Source organism: Marmota monax, unplaced genomic scaffold (assembly GCF_021218885.2).
Source record: "Marmota monax isolate L192 unplaced genomic scaffold, Marmota_monax_Labrador192_F-V1.1 WCK01_AAM20220418_F8-fsc00244, whole genome shotgun sequence".
Taxonomy (NCBI): domain Eukaryota; kingdom Metazoa; phylum Chordata; class Mammalia; order Rodentia; family Sciuridae; genus Marmota; species Marmota monax.
The window spans coordinates 1,621,742-1,644,131 of NW_026692962.1; the positions used below are offsets into that span (position 1 = coordinate 1,621,742).

Below are 22,390 nucleotides of genomic sequence, written 5' to 3' on the forward strand. Positions count from 1 at the left end.
GCTGTTATATCTGCATATGTTGTTCATTGACAAGGCAAGTGCCAGCTATGGGTGCCACATGATTAGTAAGTTTCTTCTTCAATAACAAATACTTGACTGATCAAGACTCCGGTGAATTTTCTTTCCTTATTTTGCTCTTTTGGAGCAGAAACAAATATCTTTATCTTTTGTACCAAGGGAGGTAAATATGAAATACAGCTATTGTAACTCTTCTAACTCGCCATTAAACAAGGGCAATGAATTGTTAAGAATGTCTCTGAAGTATTTCCGTATTTAAAATAATAGGCCTCTGAATAATTTTCAAAACTAAGTTCTCATTTTGGTATGGGATTTGATAATCATAACACATTTGATCTGTATTCTTCTATCAACTATACTTTGCCCTCAATGTGGGTTAGTGTTAGGGTCTCAAACTATTTCTTCATATAGAGCATCTTTAAATAAGTTTCTTCACTGAATTTAAGACTTTTTTTCCCTCACTTATGTGCCCATGAAAATTGATGAGCATACACATACATATACTTGCATACATATGTACGCATAGAAGTAAGTTACTTTGGCATTAGAATAAAACTAAATACTAGGGGGACAACTCTGAGGAACAGTTTGGTCTTCTGTGGAAGTCTTCCTCTATGCTGAGGAAGGCAGGTATAGTTTGCTGAAGGATGTGATGAGGCTGCAGGAAGTTTTCTCATCATCTGTCAATCCTGCATTGCCAGGTCTCACCACCACAGCTACATGCACACCTGCTTCCTCAGCAGCACTGGCCTCTAAAGTAACATCTGTTAGAAACAAGATGTTGTTGGTTGAGCATCCAATGCAGTTTGCAATCTTTTTCTAACTTATACTCTCCACTTTGTGTCCAACTTTGGTATCAAAGTGACCATCAAAAAGCTCAAGAATATTTCCCTCTGTAGAATGCCCAAATAATAGTTTCTGAGCCTCTACACTTCCAGAAGAATAGATATACACCTTCATTCCATCTTCTCTCCACTTCCTGAATGCTGAAACTTCATCTTCAAAGAACTCTGCTTTCATGTGTCCAGCTGTGAATGCTGCCCTTCACATGTGGCCCTGCAGTTGTTTGAGTGCTGTGGTCTTTCAATCCAGAGACATCTGCCAGCACACATTATCTAGGATGGCCTGGATTATCTGTTGTAGTTCATCTACCTCATTTCCAGATGCTGCAGGGATTGGAATAGCCACATCCAGGTGGGCATCTTCTTCAGCCTGTTTTTTCAAAAGATTGACATCTTGCTGGCACTCCTCTTCTTCCCAATGTGTCTGCAGATACTCTTTAACATTTTCTTTGATGTAAGGAAATAAAATATCCTGTAATCCCAAGAATTGGGAGGCTGGGCAGGAGGATCAAAGTTCGAGGCCAGCCTCATCAACAGAGTCACCCTCAGGTGCTTAACAAGATCCAGGAGGGCCGTGATGGAGGTCCAGCCCCTGCCATTGTTCAAGCTACTTTAGCCCCCCATAGCATTTCCCATTAGCGGCCAAGGGCGCTGAGGAAGCTTGCCCCCTGCTGCAGTCCGGCTGCAGCAAAGTAACCGGGGGTGGGGGGGGGGGTGAGGAGCAACTTGTGTACATTGATACAGCAGGAGTGGGAGCCGTTTATTGTAGGACAGGAGGGGTATATATACATTACACACAGCTTATCTTAAGTAACATAAACTAGATACAGCAGTCAACCAATAAGGAATCTCCACACTTAATAGCTCGCTGGCATTACTTCACAAACCACTCCCTCTGGCAAAATGCCAGGCGCCATCCTGACTTGTTTACAGACCCTAACAGCCCCCCAAAGTACATATTTCATCTATCTAAATATTCACAATTGCAGAAGGAAAGAATTATGGAGGTTTTATAATCCAACTTGCAAGTTTTAGAATTAGAAAAATAGGTCAATAGAGGACAAATAGTTTGCCCAATCTTACCTTTTTATTTTCCCAGACGTTTAAAAGGATGCATAAAACGAACATAACAAGAAATGTATAAAACCTAAGTGGGGTGATTATAATGATTTATTTAAGTGTTATCTTCGTAACCTAGAATATCTTGAAATTGTTTTAACAGCTTATGAAGAGAGTAAATTAAAGTCACATAAGAAAAAATAATTTATTTTGGAAAAGTACAATTGCCTATGAATTTTAATATTTTGCTTAGATATGAATATCTCTCAGGGAGTACTTTTTTAAAAAAGGACTGCTTTTGATCTCCTAAACAAACCTCCCTTAGAAATCCTAAAAATGAATATAACTAGGATTTTCAGGGAACTGTCCCTCATAATCATATTCAATGAGGATTGATGGCCACATACCAAAGCGCAATGAAGTAAAATTAATTCTGCTGGAGACCAGGACAATGGCACTTTTTCTCAGTAGGTCTGTCTGAATCCTATTTAAGAAAAATAGTATTTGCTTAGCAAGTTGAAAATGATTTTCACTAGAATCAATAAAATATTAACAGTAGTTGGCTTGTTTGACAAGCTGTGACCTTCTCATATCCTGATGTAAATCAAACGTTTCCGTGAAAATGGCCAACCTTAAAATCCATTTTTAACAGTCGTAAGCTATGTGTACAAAAAAGAATAGGAATTCAACTGCTGGAGAAAATAAAGAGAACATTTTAATTGGTAAGAATCTAGAGATTAGCTTTTATGATATAACCAGTGAAGAATTAAACATTGAGAATCCAATATGTTATCACATATGTTCAAGAAGTTTTGCATTTTTATTTAATTCTGTAGGAGAAAGATAGATGAAATCTTTTAGTAAATTTGATTTTAGAAGAGTTTGAAAGCAACGATTTAAAGACATTAAGCTATGTTCAGTCATTTAGAGATCCGAAAGTGCAATTTTCCTTAAGTCTTAGCAATACAAAAGAAAAAGAAAACTCACGACACCACATTCGTAATCATGGTTATGTAATGTTTTTCTTGCTAGAAGTTTGTGTTTTCAGGGTGGAAGTAGCTCAGTGACAAACCCACTGAGTGCTTTATAGCCTAAAGCCGGTGTCAATGTTGTAAAATGCAATTTCTCTAACACAGCACACATGATCCATCAAAAAGTCTTATTGGTGCTGTCTTAAATGACTCCCTAAATCTGATTTTTTTCCAGCATATTTATTATCCTGATGAAGTCAACATCATCTTTCACTATTACTATGTAAAAGTGTCCTGACCTTTCAACTACCACTCTTTTCTCCATCTTCCAAACCCCAAAGGGATGTTCTTAAAATGTGTACCAAATCATATCACTTTTGTTTGTAAAGTTTTCCAAGACTTCCTGTATTTATTTTTCAATAACATAATCCATTGTTAAATGTGTACCAAATCATATAACTTTTGTTTGTAAAGTTTTCCAAGACTTCCTAGGTTTATTTTTCAGTAACATAATTCATTGTTAGAAGTGCTAAATGAATATAAGGTAATCTCTACACAGCAAGGGAGATATTTCCAGTGGAACTTTCCTTCTCCCATCCTGTGTTACCTTCACTGTTCTCAATACTCAGAGTACAGGCTGAGCTTCTCCAATTCTGTTTTTGAACGTGCAGTTTCTTAAGCTTGAAACCCTCTGCTCTGTGGTATGATAGACCATTTCACCATTAGGCCTCAGATTGCTAGAGCCTTAGAGAAGCCTCTCTGGTAACCCTAGTTAAAGGGTCAGTTACTTCCAACTCTTCCTTGTGGCCCTCTTTTATTTTCCTTTGAAGTTCCATCCTTTGTGCATAAAATGATTGCTGGCTGTCTCCTCCTTCTAGAATATAGAACTGATTAAAGGAGAAAATTTATTCAAATAACTGCTGTATATGCCTAAGAATAGTGACTTACATCAATCACATAATGTTGAATGAATGCATGAATAAGAAATAATGCTTTGGTCATGTAACCATAATACTGCTGATTTAGAATTAGTAGGATGTATGTGGCAGTAATCAGAGGAGATAATCACAGCAACAATAACTTTTTGTATGCATTTCAAAATATTCAAAGTGATTTGAGTATGATTTCAGACCAATGTAATTTTGGAAGACAAGAAGTTGACCCATAGAGACATACAGTTCCCAGGCTTGGTATCACATTCATCCCTCTATATCCAATGGACCAATCACTGGAAAGTCAACCTGAAATAGATAAGGTAAGTGGGACAGTTAATAGTACAGTGGGTTCCCAAGTTACCATAGTTTGACTTAATGGGTTTTTTTAATTTTATGCTGAGGCAAAAATGACATGCATTTAGTAGAAACTGCACCTTGAATTCTGAATTTTGATCTCTTTGCCAGACAGCAATATACATTATAATACTCTCATGCTGCTGGGTACATGATCAGGAAGATAAACAAGAGATGGTCTATAGTGCTGTACACTTAAGCTGTGATGTTTGGTAGGTTAGGTATATTAAATTTATTTTCAACTTATGATGGATTTATTGGGATATAACCCCATTGATTGTTAAGAAGTCTCTGTATATCTTTATATTTATGGTCATATCATCTGGTTACAGAACACATTATCAATGAAGTGTAATAAGCTTATCATCAACATTGGCTCATATCAGGACTTGTGACCAACAGGTTGTGTTGATATTTACTAGAACTGAACACCTGCCAAATATGGAGTTAACTCCTGGTGTCTTTTCTGATTATCCTTCTCTCTATTTTCTAAGAAAGAAGGCTCTTGAATCACGGGGTATGTAGCCTTGTGAGTTTATAATGTTAATTTATTCAGCTCCCAGATCTGTAAGCCACTTAGGAAAGATGTTGTTCATTAAAATCCAGTTTGAAATAGCTCTTGTTTGTTGAAGAGAAAATAGAGTATTATTTAATTCCATGAAAAGCTTATTTGTAATAAAGCATTTGTCAACAACCTGACATTTACCTTAGGAAAAAAAAATAGGACATTTGAGTAGCACTTAAAATGTACATCTGTGAGGATAGCAGACTATAATAAATGTTCATTAGTGGTAGCTACACTCTTTAACAGAGGTAGCAGAAAATTTATAAAAATTGACTATAGTATATTCATTTAGCATTTTTAACAATGGATTATGTTACTGAAAAATAAATTATTTATCAGGAAAGGATGTCAGCAAGCCTAAAGTACAGGTTTAAGCAAAGTGCTAGCTCAGAGATGATGGAGGAAAACGTCTGAGGTAAACTATACTCTGCCTTGATGAAAAAGTCCTGGGGAGGTGGAGGGGTAGAATAAAATGTCTTCCATAGTGATCTGAGAAGATCTCATATCCATCATAGCCTCTTGACACAACTATGAAGTCAATGTGGTGTTTACTTGGTACCTTTCGTCCCTTACTGTGCCTTTTCCTCCTTTCCATGGGATTGCCACTCCTTCTTTCAGCAATTTGAGTCTCCCCTGTGTTCGTCATCTTTCCTTTATTTAAAAAAAAAGTGAGATGATTAAATTATAAAGAGAAAAGGTTTATTTTTGGCTTACAGTTTTGGAGGTTCTAGTTTGTGATCAGTGGACCCCATCCTTGGGCCCTATGACGAGGCAGCACATCATGGCAGGATTATGAGGTGGAACAGAACCACTCATCCCATCAGCTAAGGTAAAGGAGGGGATTAGGCCAAGGTCCCACATCCCATTGAGTACCCTCCATCAATGACCTAATGACCTTCCAATAAGGTCCCACCTCCTCATTAAAAAAAGCCCTACAATAAAATCTCTCTGTCAGTCTTTGTCCCTTATTTTTGCATAGTAATTTAAAAGTAGATATTCACGAGACACACTGTCTGGATTAAGATCCCAGATCCATTGTATTTGTAACTTGTCCTTGCTGTGTCTCAGTTTCCTCTTGTGTAAAAGGAATAGAAGTTTCTGTATCAAAGATCTGTGGTTTTCATGATTTATTATGAAAGGGTTATGAAAGGAATATTTTGTTTATTGTTCAATGAATTTTAGGCATCTTTGTGCTATAGAAGATGGGTAGAGAATCTTTGGGATTCTTCTCCATTGATCCTAAATTCACGTAATTAATTCAGTTCTATTCTGAAGGTCAGTCAAGCTTGCCTCAAATTTTGAGGATTGGCTGGCCACTGCATCCCAAGCTGTTGAGACCCCAGGATTTTATGCATGGATACTAGAACGTTAGAGTTGGCAATAATTTAGGAGTTATATATGTTTAACAAGTGGGATGATAATAGGTATCGCTCAATTTCAAATATCTACTTAATACGGTGGCTTAAGAAAAAAAAAACTGAGAGACAACTGGGCTGTGAAGGTGCTGCAGGCATTTCTTTTCTCTTTGAGGATTTTAAAGTCTTTATAAATTAATTGGTATTTATTGGCAATCCCTTTCAACTAGTGTCCTTAAAGATTTTTTTTTTTTTTTAAAATGCCATGGGCATGATCTTTTACTGCATGAGATACAGAGGAGAGCACAAACAGCATAATAGCTTTGTGCCATATTGGTATAGCTGAAAATCCTTTATGGAACACAATCCTATGTATTGGGCACTATTCCAGGAATGTTCATATAGTTTCTCAGTTGGTCCTGAAAACCAGTCTATGAAGCGGAGTTTTTCTTTCCATTTCACTGTAATAAAAGAGACAGTAGAGCTTAACTGTCATGACCATGTGTCCAGGGACTGAACCAGGATTCTCTCCAGGCCTATCTGTGTCTAATCAGAGCTTGTGCTCCATCACTGCCTTCTATCATGTGCTGCAAGTGTATTTGGGAGAAATGTTGGGCTTTTGTTCGGACAACTAACATACAAAGATTACCATCCTTGGGAGTTTCTAAAAGTCTGATATTGATCTTATGACTGGCTGCATCAGAACTGCTGGACTTGATTGCTCTATGTTTTCAACAATAAAAATGAATGTTGGGTTCCTAACTATCCATTGTGTTCAGTCTATTTCACCCTGCATCATTTAAGAAGGGAGCAAGAGATCTGGAAGACAACTCTTGTCCTTTAAAACTTTTCATTTGAAACAATTTCAGAAATCTTTATATATCTGTCAGAAGCAGTGTAGGAAAGATTTTGGATCTTTTAGTGAAGAAAGCAAAGAAAAGATAATTCACTATTGCTTGTTTTATTTGGATGAATGTCATGTACAAGTATAGATCATAAAACCTATTTGCTTCTGTAAGTACTGGTTGGATGCAAAAACGCATTATTGTCCATGGATTTTATTCTTTAAATTTGCAAGACAAGAAACCAGAAGGAAATTGGCGAGGCCTGTGACCTTCTGAAGCAGGAATCTAGTTTAATCTGAAAACCAGTTTCATAAACATTGTCTTAGAGTAACAAAATTCAGAAAATATTAAATGAAAATAAAAATAGGGTTTTCTAGACCTGTGAGTACTGAGTGGTGTGGGTGAAAATGTTTTCGTATCAGGGATTTAAAAACAGCATTCCTGAAAAAAATTAAATAAATTAGTGTATATGTAAAATAGAATAAGGTTTTGCCCAAAGTAGGAATATTCTTCCTAAGAAAATACAAGTGGAGATATATGCTTTTGATGAACATATAAATAAAAATATGAATATTATATAATTGCTGAATGATCAGAAAGATTATAGAAGTATACCAATTAATTTAGTTTGATATTGATGGGTTAAGGGAGATCCAACATTTATTTTAAAGTACTAAAAATTTTAAAATTTACTTTCAGGTTTTTAGTCTTATTATCTATTATATACAAAGCAAGTACATGGATATTTTTGATATGTCTATGTATAAAATAACCCCAAATAACTAAGAAGTATAAGTCTTATACTTTTTCTATCACTGGTAATAATGAACTTGTACTTTAAAAATTATCATGCACGAAGTATATTTTTAAACATGATATTTCTTAATAATTTAGGAAGAAGAACCCTATTTTCTTTCCCCAGAGCATTAATTTGTTTATGTTTCTGAACATGTGGGCAAAAGAATTTTCAGATGGAAAATCAATTTCTCTCTTTTGCCCTATCAGATAGAATTTTCTTTCAAAAATTTAAAAGATCAAAAAATTTTATTTTATTTTTTTCTTCTCTCTACCATCACAATGAGGAAATTGAAGTCTAGGAAGGAAAACTGAATAATCTGTTGTTAGGTAAATGGTGGAGACTCAGGTTTTGAGTCTTCTAATTTTTTTTCCCTGAGGATAAAAGCTGGAAGGATGCAATAGATCTAAAGAAATTTTAAAATGAAGCAACTTCCCAGGTCAAAATGTTAATATAGACTTAGTTTCACCTCTTCTAACCTTTTAATCTACTTTTTTTATTGGTTGTTCAAAACATTACAAAGCTCTTGACATATCATATTTCATACATTTGATTCAAGTGGGTTATGAACTCCCATTTTTACCCCGTATACAGATTGCAGATCTACTTTTAAAAATAGATTTTAATCACCTGGATCCCAGGATATCATAAGCTATTAAAATCTTTGAATTTATCAAAGAAAAATTATATTATGTTCAGAATAACTTTAATTATTAAGTATTTATTTTGATTTTAGTATACAAATGTCGTTTCCAAGAGGATTTCAGGTGTTTTACTCTAGGACCTACACCTTAAGGTTAATCATATAGGAAGAGATAAAAATCAGGAAAATCAGAAAAGGGTAAAATAACGAAATTTAACATAAATATTGTCTTGGAGGGCAAAACATGACTATGAATTTCAAAGTTGTCAAAGCAAAACAGTTATGTCACAATTATTAAAAAGGAAGAAATCTACTAATTCTAAAATATGTACAATATTTCTTGATACTAAGTTCTTAAAGGAATTTTTAACATGCATTTTTGAGTCTAAATAATATGTGGAAATTGTCTTAAATTTCTTAAACAAATATATTAGGAAATTTCATATTGCATGTAGGGTTGAGAACATTTTATAAGATTTAAACTACCTGAGAATATCCACATTCAGGTAAGTTTAGAACATTACTGTCTCATCATTCAGAATAAATTAAAAAATTTATGTATTGGGCTGGGGATGTGGCTCAAGCGGTCACATGCTTGCCTGGCATGCGCGGGGCACTGGGTTCGATCCTCAGCGCCACATAAAAATTAAAAAAAAAAAGATGTTGTGCCCACTGAAAACTGAAAAATAAATATTAAAAAATTCTCTCTCTCTCTCTCTCCTCTCTCTCTCTTTTAAAAAAATTGATGTATAATGTCTACATTTCCTTAAAAAATTAAGATTCTTTGTATAGAGTCTGTTTTATACTATGAAATTAATTATTTACTTGCTGTTTAATGTGGTTAAAACATGTCCTTAATATTCTTCTTCTGGAGTAGTCAGTCTTGCCTTGGTGATTCATTTGTAACTATGTAATTCAATAGAAGTGATGCTGTGTGACTTAGGAGCATGGGTCATAAAAAAAGCTATGGTCACCAATAAGACTGAATACACAGAGACCCCTATGTTGTGAGGAAGCCCAGATGCAGGACTCAGGAGGAAGAGGGAAGACATCTCTAGATGACTTCATCCCATACTTTCTGGCTGGACCTAATCATCCTTTCTTTCCAGCTGATGGGTAGGATGTCAAGGAGCAGAAAAGAGACAGTCAAGCTATATGCTTGCCTAACTCACAGAATCCTTGTTGAGGATGATTGTTTTAAGTTACTCAGTTTTGCAGGAATTTTTTTTTATATGGCAATAGTAAGCGATGGACTGATAGAAGAAATTCTGCCTTTAGCATGAGAAATATCTGCTGTGAAAATTCAAAATAAGAAAGCACAAAGAGATCTGAGGTCAGCAAATTTCATCATTGTAAATCTGAACAGTGGTTTAAGAAATGTTTTCACATGTCTAAAGTAAAAAGAAATGAAAAAAAATGTAGAAGTGGCAGTGTGATTTTTCTGACTAGAAAGGAATAAAAAGAGCTGTGTTGCAGATGAGATTGCTCAGATTAGGATAGCAGTGCTATTTGCAGAGGTGAGACTCTTTGTTAGATCCTTGGCAGACTAACAAAATTGATTTAGAGATCTCTTTCCTTGAATGTTTTGTATCTTTAAATCTGTAGGAACAAAATCCACTGCATTCTTTTCTGGCATGGTGTTATCAGAAAGTCCCTGTTCGTTGTAGCCCTCCAGTGATGTACAATGAAAGGAACATCGCTGCAGTACATCCTGGGTATCAAGCTATAATAGATTACTGCACAATCCACTTGCTGCCATCTGGTGTGCCATTATCTGCAAATGAATCTCTTCTGGATCAACGTAAATATCTTCCGACTTGTAGCCAAAGGAAATATTTTCTTTCTCTTTTCAACTGACAATCCTGCAATGTGGTCTTAACTATGATTTCCAAAAAGGATACCAGAAATGATGTTTTGGGAAATATCAATCTTCACTGTGTGTCTATCATCTCAGCTCTCCACCTCTTCCTACCTATGTAGTGGTTTACAGGTGATCCTGAATAGTTGTTTGACTATATTCAACCTGATGGCAGAGTGTCACTTTTTCCACTTTCCCTTTGAATGTGTTCTACTACTGGACCAAAAAAATATACTGTGTAAGGACAGCGGTAAGTCCTCCTTTCCTGTAGTACTCCTGCGTAATAAAAATCACAAAACAATTGAAGAAAATCTATAAGGCCTCTGAGATCTCATTCACTTCATCCTCTAGTTTTTACTTTAGCATAGCAATATCCAACCTTCCCTTTCCTGAATCTAGCAGAGAGCCCCATACAATTTGCACCGAATCCTCAAATTGTCAACTCCTTATATAATCCTATGATTTCCATATGCTCTGTCTGTAATTAGAAGTCTTCCTTCCTCCTTTAAATCTTACAGAATCTGTGCTATATTCTGTGAAACCTTCCCTAGCACCCAAGGTTAATTGTCCATACATACCACCTCGATTACCCCTTTATTCATTCTAATTGTGTTAGGATTCTCAAAAGACTGGGTTCCTGAGTTCTTATCCTTTCCTTGTATACTCTTCAACCCTACCTGAACTCCTTTTTGTGAAAAATATAACTGGAATTCATGCACTTTTCTTCTTCATTTCCTCAGAAGTTATGAATCACCACATCGCTCCTCTCCAGGCCAAATATTTTACTTTGCACTATTGAACATTATCACAGTGATTCTTGTAAATCATTTACATTTCATCTGTTCTTCTCTCCCTTTTAATCTACAGAATTTTTTGTTGTTGTTAATCCACAAAAACAGACAAAACAAATCAAACAAATATTCACAAAGGTCAGATTTAAAACTAGACAATGTACTTCACTGAATATTATCTTGAAAGTTCTTCTGGATCTCCCTCATTCCTTTCTGCACTGTTTTCCTGAAAACACAGTCTGCATGTCTCATATTCAACTTTGTCAGATTCTCTATTCTTTTCTGAGCCTGTTGAATTGGGGTTCTGTCTCTGCTGTTTCTGTGAAAATCTTGATCAAGCCAGTGACAACCTCCATACATTCAGGGTGCATTCTGCATGAACTTGCAATTTTTGAATTCGTTGACCTTGAAATTCTTGCCATCTCTCTTACCAATATTCTTTTCTGGATCCTGTCTCTGACCACATCTTTTTGTGTCTATTTTTGCTTTCTTCTCCTTTTCTTGCCCCTTGAATGATACAGAATGGAGGTCTGTGTCTTCTCTACTCTTTATCTCACCCATCTCTGGGGTTTCAATTTATCATCTCTGTGTGGATGGCACTCAAATTGGAATCACGTGCCTAGACTTTTCTTCTTAGTCCTGATTGATATTTCCCAAAACATCATTTTTGGTATCCTTTTGGGAAATCATAGTTAAGAGTACATTGTCTGTTTTTGAAATTCTACAGACAAAAATATAACTTAATTTTGTCTAGAACTAAACTTATTTGCTCTCTAGTAGTAGAAAATCTCATATTAATTCTAGTTGATTCTTGGTTTACCTCTGCTGCTTTGTTCTGAGATTGCATTTAAGTTCCAGGGCCACAAATAGACATGGCTGGCAGGAGGGGAGGTGGGGCCCAGTCTGGTCTGTGGCTTCTCTTTCTGGTGCCTGCCTTGCATCCTCATTAATGTTAGTTCCTGCCTCAGAATCTGTCCTAGTGAGCATCATCTGAAAGGCTTGTGTTTCTATCTAGCCTCCTGTACTCATCCACACAGGTAACTCTATGCTCATTCCCAGTGCAACACAAATCTCCTTCCCTCTGTCACTTGCTTCTGAGACTCTCCAATGTAAACATGCACCTTTTGTGATGTTCTTCCATGCCACTCTGGGTACCTGGGGAAATCAATGCCTTTATTTATATTCTGCTAGTACTAAATTAAGCTAGATCTACATGGTCCTTGATTACCCATTCTGAGCAACTTATTATCTTGAACCTTTCCTTCTCCCACTAAAAATTTTTAATCTAGAGAAGATGTTCTACTTCACAAACATCACTTCCCTCATGACTCTTTTCTTCTTCCCATTTCCAAGGAAATTTTACTTTCTCTCTGGTAGATAGAAAAAAAAAAATTGGCTCTGACCAAGATCACGCTTTTTTGTGTTTACTATTTAAGGCTTAAACTTTAGTTCTTTCATTGTTAGGGCTTTGGGTTTTTTTCTTCAAAATTTATGACCTCATCACTTAAAAGTTTTGCCATAAAAAACCTTTGCACCATGTATTTGAAAATCCTGTTTTGGAACAAGAGTGTAATTCTCTTTCCCTCTTTGCAGGTTTGCCATAACAATCCAACCCTGAATGTGGCAGTGTAGATGCCCTCATGGCAGCCTGACTGCAAAAAGGAAGGAGTACAATAAGGAAAGAAGCAGGGTCATTGCTCTGGCATATTTTCCCATCCAGATTACATTCTGGACATCCAGATTGTTTCAGTCTACTTGTTCATCATTTTCCTTGTTTCATTGTTTTTTTTTTTTTTTTTTTTGCCTCTTCTTTCTATACTTCTCTTTGTCGCCTCCCACCCTTATTGGAAATGAATATGATAATTCTATTCAGTTACTCCAGACGGTCCTTTCTTCTGTATCCCTTTTGCTACCTGTTCAACACAGCTTTCCTGGCCTGTATTTTGGATTACCTTAGCAGATCTTAATAGGTGGGTCTGTCACCAACTAATGTTTACTCCAGCCCATCTTCCAGCTTTCTGTCAATGATATTTCAATAAAACAAAATTAACTCTTTTATACCATTTCAATGTTTCTTTTGGACTCATATTATATAGAAAAAATGCAAATTTCTTAGTTTAGCCTGTAAGTTCTTTTCTAACATGACTCATTTTACATGTTTACACTGGTATTTCTTTGTTCATGTCACACCTCTCCCCACATTGAATGCCTCTTTGTTCCCCCAAACACTGGATTCTTTCATACCCCTATGCTTTGGGGAATAATCATTCCCTTTATTAGACATGTCTATTCTTTGTCTCCATGCTCTGCCCCTTTATTTTGTAAAATAAAAAAAAAAAAACCACCAATAATTTTTTGGAACCAGTCACCATAGCACTTATGCTGTGTTTTAAATTCCTGTTACATGACTCTAAATCTGATTTAACAGTGAACACCATTAAGGCAGGGCAGGTACTTTTCTCTTTTTTAATGTTATACTCCTAATACTGTTGCTGTATAAATATGCATTAAGTGATGGAGGCTCTCAGTTTTCTCTGTCACTCTGTCTTCTGTTCCTTTTATAACACTGCACTGTATTGCTGTTTATCTCTTTGTGTATAATATCTCCTACTGAAGTTAGTATTAGTTGGCATTTCCATAGCATTTAACACTGACTACGCGTTCTTTCTGAAGCACTCCCTTTCTTTGGATTTCATGACATCATACTCTTCTCTTCTTGATTTTGACTGGGGTTGCCTAGCCTTCTTTCAGCAATCGTCTTTCATATATGAAGTCTGTCTTCCTCCTCTTTACCTTCTCTTTCTCTTTGAACAATTAGTACTAATACCTTTTCTACTCTCCATTTCTCCATATTTTGGTGACATCATCAACATACTGACTTTATTTATCAGTAATACACAAATATACCGAAACATTAACAATTCTATTCAAGATCTTTCTTTTGAACTCAGATATATACATCCTGTTCATATAACACCCATATATTTTCTTACAGCTCTGTCCAAGCACTACATTGTATCTTCACCAAAGTCATATATTAAATTTCTAGCCTCCAGGACTTCAAATGAGACTATATTTGGAGATAGTTTCTTCAAACAGATAATTAAGTGGAAAAGGTATCATCATGGTGGGCCTTAATCCAATGGTGTCTTTATAAGAAGCAGAGATGAAAACTGGGTGTGGTAGTGTATGACTGTAATCCCAGCAACTTGGAGGCTGAGGCAGAAGGATCCCAAGTTCAAGGCCAGCCTTGGCAATTTATGGAGGCCCTAAGCAATTTAGCAAGACCCTGTCTCAACAGAAAAAATAAAAAAGGACTGGGGATGTAGCTTATTGGTTAAACACCCCTAGGTTCAATCCCTGGTACCCCCCTTCAAAGAAAAAATTGATGCAGAGATGAGGATATATATACATGGACTGAGGGCCACAGAAGGGATCCAACTCCAAGCCAATGAGAGAGGTCCCAGAAGAAACCAAATGGGCTGGCACTTTGACCTTGAAATTTCATCCTCTGGATGGAACTGTGAAAAAGTTAATTTCTGTTGTAAAAGCCACCTAATCTGTGGTATTTTATTATGGCAGTCCTAGAAAGCTAATACATAGTCTCAAATATTGAATCAATCTGTTTTCCCCAAAATATCTTATCTTCCTTGTTTCAGTGGGTAATACTAATATCCACTCAGTTACAGAAATTTGAAACCTGATTAATTAAAATGGTAATTAATGTAGATGGATCTCTTCTCAATTTCCAGGTACATCTTCATTCTAAATACCTTTTCATTTCTCACAGTGTCTCTCGAGGCTAAGCCACCATGATCTTTCACTGATACTGAAGCTATTGCTCTTCTGTCTCTTTCTTCCATTTTTACCTTTATGCTGTATTCTTTGCAATGAAGATTATTTTACTTAAAATGAAAATATAAGTGGGTCACTCTCCACTTAAAATCCATAATCATATCCAACTGCACAAGGAACTGAAAGACTTTGTTGGATCTGAGACCTTCCTACCTCTCTAGGACAATTTTATACCATATTCCTTTGTAATTCTCTTAGTTCCTCCAGTGTTATGTTTCCTTTCTCAGGAACTTTGCACATATTATTCCCACTACAGAGGAATAACTGATAGGGGTATGAGAGATTCCCCACCTCTGCATTCCCACTATATAGAATTAGCTCTCCCTCTTCTCCTTACTTTCCCATTCTTCTCCCTATTCCAGGTCTTTTTGATAAATGTGATTATAGCTAGCATTGTTCTGAGCTTTATTATATGCCGAACACTGTCACACTTTCCATGTATTAACCTCCTTATGTCTAATCACAGTCCTACAAAGAAGGTCCTGTTTTCTCTCTTTCACTGATTAAGAAACTGAGATGCCAAGCAGTTAGAGAAGTGAAGTGACTTGTTTCAGTTTCCAAAACTAGAAGCAGTGGAGCTTAGATTTGAACTCAGAGACAGGGAATAGCTCTAAAGCTTAGACATAATTAAGAAAAACAAAAAACAACACATGATTTTCCGGATTAGATCAGGGCAGTCAGTATGTGTGATATTAAATTCCCTCATAGTTGAAATGAATAATTTTGCAATAAATTGTATCACCATGTAATCTCCATGTGATCAGAAGCAGTGTCTGCCTTGTTGACCATCATATTGTTAAGTACCTGATACGTTACTGTGGTGGGCCATCCACAAACATTTGTTAAATTGATGCATCGTGAGCTTTCCTACAGTAGGAATCCTGGATGTGGAACTTTGATTCTAACCGAATCTTGGCCAATGGAAGATCTGAATAGATGCATATTTGATTAGCTATCAGCTAATAAATGACAGTGTTTTATTAATATTTAATTACATATTATACTGTCTATCCCTCAAAAGTAGAAACATATTAATACTGGTAAAAGGATGATGAAGATATGGGGTGGTGGAATAGATAAGGACATAGGAGGAGATTATCTGAGTTATTATCCCCGTTTTTCTCTTTCAAACCAAGCTCCCATTTTAATTTTGTGTTATAATGCATTATATATGAAAATCTTGAGCCATCTAATGAAAAACTTTCCTCTTTATGTCTCTTTTCTCTTTGTTTCTATTGCTGTGTCTGTCTTTCCCTCCCTTTTAGTAGGCTACAATATTCATTTGTTTTGTTTTCCTGGTTTTCATTCATTTTTTGTTTGGTGTTTCTCATTTTCATGCAACGTGAACATTATGGGGACTGTTACTGTCTTGGAATCATTTTTATTTGCTATCTCTGCCGAGTTTCTGACTCCTCTGAGACAAGGACTTTACAAGCCTTTATTGTACTGGTGCAGAGATTAAAGGGACGGCAGTGCTACTTTGGAGTTAATATTTTTACTCTTTTTCTGTCCTGAATCCTGCCCTGAATCCACTCCCTGCCAACAGTTATGAAATGGCTCACAGGTCCTGTTCATAGATCTTCCTTGTTGCAGCAGGGAAAGGGGAATAGCAAAGAATAACTAGAATTGTTCTACAACTCTGTTCTTTTTTTTTTTTTTTCACCCTGCCTCAACTGTGCCACTATTTGCCACTAAGGGGATCCTTTGTTTGTATGGTTGTTTTTTTTTTTATTTTTATTTATTTTTTTAATTGGTTGTTCAAAACATTACAAAGCTCATGACATATCATCTTTCATACATTTGATTCAAGTGGATTATGAACTCCCATTTTTACCCCAAATACAAATTGCAGAATCACATCGGTTACACATGCACATTTCTACATAATGCCATATTAGTGACTGTTGTATTCTGCTACCTTTCCTGTTTGTATGTTTTAAAGCAAACATTTATTAAGCACTGAGCACCACATTGCAATATTCACAGCCGCCCGAGGAGATACAGATTTATCTGCATTACAAAGATGAGGACCCTGAGTCTCAAAAAGATTAAGTAAATTTTGTTAGACTCCAAAGTCCTTCTCAGTGGAATCGGAAAAGTTCAGCTTGTGTTGTTATTGTTGCTGCTGAATCCCAATAAGTGAAAAGGCCATTAAGCAAAGCAGATGTAGCAACAGGGTTCCCAGAAGTCCACCTGCCAGGCTCCTGCCCCTGTTCTTAATGAGTATTTGTAAGAAATATTTAATATTAAAGAGCCTTTTAAATGACTTTGGTAGAAGAAAACAATCTTCTTTTAATGCATATATGTATAGAAATGGTGAACTGAAAGGATTTCAATATAGTTAAGGTTTTTATTTCTCAAAGGAGATTTATCATCATTAATATGTTATTCAAAACATTCTTGCAAGGCAAATCAGCATCTCCACAGTAAACAGTATTCTCATTTCATTTCACGTAATACAGAGTGATTCTTCTCTTTTGCTTAAAATTAACTGTAAGTTAGTGGTAATATTTGCTGGTTGTCTCTTATGGGAATCTAGTCTCAGGAGTAACTGGTGAGGTAATAACTAAACCTCGAGGACCTCACATTTGACCCTCTGTGTGAGTGTGTGTGTGTATGTGTGTGTGTAAGTATGTAAGAAAAGAGAGAGTGCTTGCCCTGCGTGTATACATATCCACAGATGTGTAAACCTAGTTTCTTCTTCCTCTGTGGCAGATGGTAGTGTGTCATGAGGTCGTAGAAAAAGGTAGGTATGACATTTTATGGATTAGATTATTGTGAATTCAATCAGCAAATATGATTCAATATCCAATGGCCACTAGTATGTTAGTTTTGTGTCACTGTGACGAAAATATCTGATAAGGACAGCCTAGAGAAGGGAAAGTTTATTTTGGCTCGGGGTTTCCTAGATAACAGTCCATGACCATCTGAATAGTCCATTGCTCTGGGCCCAAGGTGAGACAGAACATCATTGTGGAAGGGCATAGTGGAGGAGCACTGTGCCATTCATACCAGCCCAGGAAACAGAAAAAGAGAAGGGATAAGCAGTCACAGGGAAGATGAGCCCTTCCAGGGCAAGTTTCCAGTGACCCACCTCCTCCAGCCATGTCTGACTTACCTACAGTTACCACCCAGTCAGTCCATTCAAACTAGGACAGACTAATTATGTTAAATCTCTCACAGTCCAACTATTTTACCTATGAATACGATTGCATTAACAGAGGAGGTTTTGGGGTGACACCTCATGTCTAAACCATAGCAATTAGAAAATGTTGTTTTGGTAATCAGGTTATTGTTAGGATTGGTATTGAATTTATCTAAGTTATTCTTTATAATTTAAGGATATAATATAGTGCTGCACTTTTAGAGTTAAAAACTAAAACTTTTTACCTGTGTATGCTTTATTAGCCATTTAGAGCAATAGCACAAATAATATTGTTCAGACACATGAAGAAAACACATACATATATACATACACACACATACATGCAAACCAAGCAGTTCATCAGCAGCCTGATCAGGGAGTATCCAGCTATGTCCAGAGAAAAGAGGATGTTGTTATGGTCAAAACATTTCATGTTTTGGTTCCATTGCCAAAATTATTTTTAAAGTGTGAAAGAATGCTAAATGATCATCTTATCTGGGGAGTTTTAATAACTCCCATGTAAATGCTTTCCATAATAATTCTATATACCTAACCTTGGCATTATCATAGCATTCATTTTAAATTGGTTTATGAGAAAAAGAATAGATCCATTCTCTAAAATTCAGGTTTTACAGCAATTATATTACTCTAGTCAATTAATAAACTATATTCTAGTGTCTACCTCAATTTTGAAAGCATCTTTAGTTTGTTTAATAATCCACATGACCAAAAAAAAAAAACAAATCTCAGGGGCCTTTGAACTAGATTTTAGAATCAGATAAGCTCATTAAATGTGTTTCTAGGTTTCAATTTACTGACTGGGAGTGGTTATGTGCCTAAGCTGCTAAGGCTGGATTTCATGCCTAACTACCCCCAAAGAGGAGGAATGTTCATCCCCAGTAATCCATGGTCCCTGAGGGCTGGATTTACAAACTAATTGAATGATTAAGCAAAGTTAAATCTATTTATTTTAGTCTCTCTCTTGCATGTAACCAGAGTAGGAAGAGCATCTCCTCTTTTTTTTCTTATCATAATTCATTTTTCCTGTGGGGTGGTGGGGGACAGGGGCAGACATGTTTAGCTCCATTCCTCACTCATCACACACCAAATAATTGGGGTATATTTTCTTCAGTTGTCTTTTGCTCTTTCCTCTGGCTATTTTTTACTGGCGAGGTTGTTCTAGGAATATACTTCTCACCAATGTTTTTATGCTTTTGCTACAGATATATGTGGCCATAAAAATAGACACCAGTTAAAGTGCTTTATTTTGCCAGTTATTGGTCATTATTTTAATTGGGACACACACATATCAACAATCCTTTAAGGTAGGTACTATCATAATTCCCAATTTAGTTTTGAAAAAGCTGAAGCCCCAAAATGTTACTCACACAAAGTCACACCGTCAGAAAATGATGGAATTGTTTCCATTTTTTTTATGTTCTCAATCAATATACTATTTTGCTTATTTATAAAAACATAGATTTGTTTTGTTTTGTTTTGTTTTTACCTGAAATATGTCCTTTAACACTTCTTATAGTGCAGGTCTGATGAGTTCTTTCAGCTGTGTTATGTCTAAAATCATTGTTTCACCTTTACATTTTACAGTGTGTATTCATGGGATATAAAGTTCTAGACTGACAGTTCCTCCTGCCCCTATTACTTTAAAGTTATTGCTCTGCTGTTTTCTTATTTGCATTGTGCCTACTGAGAAATCTGATATAATCCTTAGGCTTGTCCGTCCCTTCTTCCTATGTCCTTTTTCTCTGGATGCTCTTAAGACTTTCGTCCACTCTAGCACTAATTTTCAGAAATTTGAAATGATATATTCATTGGTGTAGTTTTCTTTGTGTGTGTTATACTTGAGGGTCATTGGGCGTTATGGACAGGGGAGTCAATATTGCTTTTCAACTTTGTAAAAATTTTGGCTTTTGTTCAAATATTCTTTTGGTCCTCTCTTTCTTACTCCCTTCCTTTGAACTTGTACCATAGCACTGTGATACTCTTTTCATTTTTAAAAATGTAATTTTTTTCTCTGCATGTTCTATTCTTGGAGAATTTCTAGTTCTATAATTTCAAGTTCACTAATCTTTTCTTCTTCAGTGTTTAATCTGCCATTAATCCTGCTTAGGATATTTTAAATTTCTTGTATACTAATTTTCATCTCTAGAAATTGAATTTGGGTCATTTTTTAACAAACTAATTGAATGGTTAAGCAAAGTTAAATCCATTTTAACTTTTTGAACATATGAATATAGTTACACTAAATGTTTTAATGCTTTTTTTTTTCTAATCCTAATACCTAGATCAATTCTGGTCCAATTAATCTATCACTTTTCTCCTTATAGATAATACATCCTTGCCTTTTTTCATATGCTTAATATGTTTAATAATCCACATGACCAAAAAAAAAAACAAATCTCAGGGGCCTTTGAACTAGATTTTAGAATCAGATAAGCTGGACATTGTGAATTCTGCCTTGTTTGCTACTGGATAATTTTGTATTTCTATAAATCATCTTGGCTTTGTCTTTAGAAATGTTCACTTGGAAACAGTTTCTTCTTTCTGGATCTGGCAAATCATAAGATGATTTGTCTGGTGGTTTGTAACAATTCCCAGTCCATATTAATTTCCTTCCACTGAATGAATGACTTTTTGTGTACTTTGCACAATAATGTATGAAGAGTTTTACCATCTGGCAGTTCAGAAAAGACCCTGTTCTTGGCCCTGTATGTGTGGGCACTATTTCTCTAATCATTCTGAAATGTTTTTATTTTCTCCAAAATTTGAATAATTTTTTCACACAATATGTACTATGTAATGCTCTGCTGAATGTTCAAGGGTGTGGGGTGTGGAGGTAGAACCTGGTCCTCTGCAGAAAACCATGGTCTTTTCCATCAACACCTCTGTCTTTCCTGGTACTTTGTCCTGTGAACTAAAACTGTCTTAATCTTCCAGAAATCCCACTCTGTGTCTTCAGCACCCGGAGTCTGCTAGACTCCATGCTTAGCTCCTTCTCTGTCATAGCCTGAATGTTCTTATAAAGCAGTAAAGTATGGCTGGATGAATTTGTTTCCTTTTTTTGTTATTGTTGTTGTATGGAGGATTGAACTCAGAGGCATTTAACCATGGAGTTACTTCCCCAGCCCTTTTAATTTTTATTTCTTTTGTTTATTCTAATTAGTTAACATGACAGTGAAATGCATTTTGATTCATTGTACACAAATGGAGAGCAACATTTCATTTCTCTGTACATGACGTAGAGTTGTACCACATGTGCAGTCATACATGTACCTAGGATAATGATGTTCATCTCATTCCACCATCTTTCCTGCCCCTGTGCCCCCTCCCCTCCCTTCCCTCACCTGTGCCAATCAAAGTTCCTCCATTCTCCCCCACTGTCCACCCCACCCCCATTATGAATGAGTATCCACTTATCAAAGAGAACATTCAACCTTTGGTTTTTGGGGATTAGCTTACTTCGCTTACCATGATATTCTCCAACTTCCATTTACCTGCAAATGTCATAATTTTATTCTCTTTGAATGCTGAGTAATATTCCATTGTGTGTGTGTATATATATATATATATATATATATATATATATATATATATCATATTTTATTTATCCATTCATCTGTTTAAGGGCATCTAGGATGGTTAAACAGTTTAGCTATTGTGAATTGAGCTGCTATAAACATTGATGAGGCTGTGTCACTATAGTATGCTGATTTTAAGTCCTTTGGGTATAGACCAAGGAGTGGGATAGCTGGGTCAAATGGTGGTTCCATTCCCAGTTTTTCAAGGAGTCTCCATACTACTTTCCAGATTGGCTGCACCAATTTGCATTCCCACAAGCAATGTACTAGTGTACCTTTTTTCCCACATCCTCCCCAATATTTATTGTTGTTTGTCTTCTTGATACCTGCCATTCTGACTGGATGAGATAAAGTCTTAAAGTAGTTTTGATTTGTATTTCTCTAATTATAGAGAAGTTGAACATTTTTTCATGTATTTGTTGATTGATTGACTATCTTCTTCTGAGAACTGTCTGTTCAGTTTCTTAGCCCATTTATAGATTGGGTTATTTATTTATTTATTTATTTTGGTGTTAAATTTTTTGAGTTCTTTATATATCCTAGAAACTAGTGCTCTATCTGATGTGCATGTAGTAAAGGTGTTCTCCCATTCTGTGGGGCTCTTTCTTCACTGTATTGATTGTTTTCTTTGTTGAGAAGAAGTGTCTTCAAAAATTAAAACCAAGAATTAATAAATGGGATGGCCTCAAACTATAAAGTTTCTTCTCAGCAAAAGAAACAATCTCTGAGGTGAATAGGGAGCCTACATCCTGGGAGAAAATT

General features: G+C 35.8%; 1 pseudogene; it reads right to left on the minus strand.

Annotated features, from left to right (window-relative positions):
• Positions 1 to 527: 527 nt before the first annotated feature.
• LOC124097760 (enolase-phosphatase E1-like) lies at positions 528 to 5,390 on the minus strand (annotated as a pseudogene).
• Positions 5,391 to 22,390: the final 17,000 nt, after the last annotated feature.